This window comes from Suricata suricatta, chromosome 3, assembly GCF_006229205.1.
Source record: "Suricata suricatta isolate VVHF042 chromosome 3, meerkat_22Aug2017_6uvM2_HiC, whole genome shotgun sequence".
NCBI lineage: Eukaryota > Metazoa > Chordata > Mammalia > Carnivora > Herpestidae > Suricata > Suricata suricatta.
Genome location: NC_043702.1, coordinates 150701541 through 150704923, shown reverse-complemented (window position 1 = coordinate 150704923; position 3383 = coordinate 150701541).

Below are 3383 nucleotides of genomic sequence, written 5' to 3'. Positions count from 1 at the left end.
GGCGTCGCGCGGCCACGTTTTTAGGGTTGGTTGCACCGCGCGGTCCCCCAGGAGCGGTCTGGAGGGCTCTGCTGCTGCGCTTTGGCATTGCGGAGAGCGGGCTGCGGAGTAGAGGCGGGGCGGCGCGCCACCCCAGAAGCGGTCACAGCAGGAGCCGGAGGGACCCTCCCTGAAAAGGCTCTCTCGGGATTTCCCCCTCCCACTCGTTTTATTTGCCAGGGAGGGGGCGAGATAGGGATGTTTATCGTCAGCGCATTTTGCTCTAACTTTGCACATTACGTGCACACATCTCGTAGGTGAGGAAGACAGTGATCCCCTCTAGCTTACATGGTCAGAAACAGACCTCTGCCTCAGTTAAGAGCGGCAAACGCAGAGGGGAGGGGGTGATCTGCCCCATCATCCCTTCTCCCACTTGAAGTAACTATCTCATGTGACTTTTAGCTTCAGGCTCAGAAATTAGAACGTATTTCATTATTTAACACAATAACATGCGCGAGCCCCTCGCAAACTGTGAAAAGGCTTTTAAATAAGAAGGGGTGGTAATGGCAGGAGGTTGATGGCATATGGAAGAGAAGAAAAAGAATGTAATCTCTCTTTCCCATAAATCACAGCCAAAGTTTGCTACTAATCTGGAAGCAGAAGAGAGTAAATATTGGGGCTACCAAGATACCGGAGCAGAGTGGTAACAACTCCATCCGGGTGTCTATTGTATGCTTACTGAGGATATGATGCTTTTTGCCCATCCAGCAGCCTAGACCAATGGTTGTTAAGAGATGGTCCTGGGACCAGCAGCAGCAGCTCCTGGAAACTTGACAGAAATGCAAATTCTTGGAAACCAGGAAGACCTACAGAATTAAAAAATAGAGAGCCCAGAAGTCTCTTTTAATAAGCCCACCAGCTAATTCTGATGCAAGCTAACATTTGAGACCCATTCATTGGCTTAGACTGTAGTGAAGGGGCCACTTAGTTTTGAGTCACAGTGATGATCCCTAAAGTGTTTTACAGTTTTCCAATCGCTTTTACACCTATCATGCCATGCTAGCCTCACTTCAGTCCTACCAGGCTATGAGTTTCCTGACTCTGTTCTGTCCTTTTTTCCCATTCCAACCACTCATTTTCATGTGTATCCTGGAAGAGCCTAAGTTGTTAAGAATTTACTTCAGTCAGGCAGCTAAACTAGGCAGCTCCATTTTTAGAAGATAGGAATTTAGGATGGGCTGGGAATGCAGAACCACCCCCTACATCCACTACACAGGATCAGACACAACGCGGAAACACAAAGCTTTACTGGTACTCTGCTGTTAGTATTTTCAATGATGAGGGAAAGACAGAATGCCAGTGAAGACGGAGGCAGGACTAGGCAGAACCAGTGGGAGCAGATTCCCATGATGCTGAGTGTCAGGCAGAATAGTCTACTGCCCCCTACCAGGCTCTGGACTAGCCCTAGAGAAGTCCAGGGACCCCCACCAATTGAATTGTGTCTCATTGCTATACTGGGTTGAAGTTGGCCTTAACTTTGATTTTTTTATTATCATACACACATAACATGATGGTCAATTTCCTATTTGTGGCCATATTTAGCGAGTTGTAAAGCAGGTTAATAAAAGGCGGCGGTGTGTTTCATGAAACAGCTATTGCTGTAGATTCCCCTTTGGAGAGGCAGTGTAGCATAGTGGTGAAGAGCTCAGACTCTGTGGCCAGACTGGCTGGGGGCAAATGCTGGCTCTGCTCCCCACTCACCATGTGGCTGGGAGCCAGTTATCCAGCCCCTTTTCGCCCCAGTTTCATGATTTGGAAGTGAGGATAATGACAGAACCTGTCTTTTTTTTAAGTTTTTTTAATGTTTTATTTATTTTTGATACAGAGAGAGATAGAGCATGAGAGGGGGAGGGGCAGAGAGAGAAGGAGACACAGAACTAGAAGCAGACTCCAGGCTCTGAGCTGGCTGTCAGCACAGAGCCTGACACGGGGCTCGAACCCATGAACGTGAGATCTGACCTGAGCCGAAGTGGGAGGCTTAACCGACTGAGCCACCCAGGTGCCCCAGAACCTGTCTTATATTGTGTAGTAAATGTAAAGCATTTAGGCATTGCCTGGCACAGACTGAGGGCCATAGCTATTATCAGAGATGCCATCCAGTTTCCGAAGCGTTACACATTCCACTCCAATGGTTCCAACCTTGGAAGTTCCAGTGGTTCTCACCCACTCCAACTTTCTCCACGGTCATATTATAGAACAAATATGCTACTGCCAAAGAAGTATGGGTGGGAAGTCTGTGTAGAGACCTGTGTGACTTACAACTGCCGGTCTGAAGCTCATGGCGAATGTTCATTAGCCATAGTATATTCTTGAATGCCTAAAGTAAATAGAACTTGAAAGGAGTTGGAGATTCTTTTAAAAGGATGGATATTGTTCTAGGCTTCTTTGGAAGCCTCTAGGCAGGTAGTATGTTTTGATGTTTAAGATTAGACAAAAATTTGCAGGTTCGCAATGTAAGAGATTATGTTTGGTATGCGAGAGTAGCATCTTGTTTCTCTTTGACATCACTGCTTAATGACAAGTAGATAACACGCTGTCTCAGGAAGAACTCAGGTATCGGTGTTAGATCACCTGAGTAAGAATTCTGGTTCTGTTACTCCCTGTGTATTGTTGGGCAACCAAATCACCTAACCTCTCTCACCCGTGGTTTTCTCATCTATAACCAGGTACTAATAAGATCTATTCCCACATGGTCATCTTAAGGATAAAAATAGATCATGCCCGTGAAAACATTAAATACAACGATGTTCTCAGTAAACCTGAATGAAACAAAAATAATTAACGAACTTATCTAAACTCCCAGTCTGACACAGGAAAAAAAAAAAAGTAGAATTATCTCACTAAGCTTAATGGTTTTTGTGAAAGGAAATCCCAGTTTGGCTAATGAAAGGTGAGGCGGGGGGAGGGGCGGGGCTTCTGGTAATATCATATATACTAAGCCAGTAAGTATATAAACAGAAAGATAAAGATCAGGGTTATGCTCCCATGTCAACAGCCAATTCGATTATCTTGATAAATTGATGAAGCTTTAATTATAGAAGAGGAGGTGCCAATATCAACAGGTGCGCCTAGAGTAAGCTTTTCTTTTTTTCAAAAAGGCTTCTCTGTTTGCCATTGGCAAAGGGCTTGCAGATTATCCAAGAAAATTCTGTTTCCTACTCCACAGGAATTCTTTGAGAAACATTTTAAACATCAAATGGATAATACTTGTCAGTTATTTTAAGATTTAATGTATAGAAAGAATGCTTAGCTTAGAAAGTACTCTTTACTGAGACCAGATATAATAATTCTGATCACTGTATTTTGATACCAACACCATTATAAATATTCCTTTGTTAATGTGA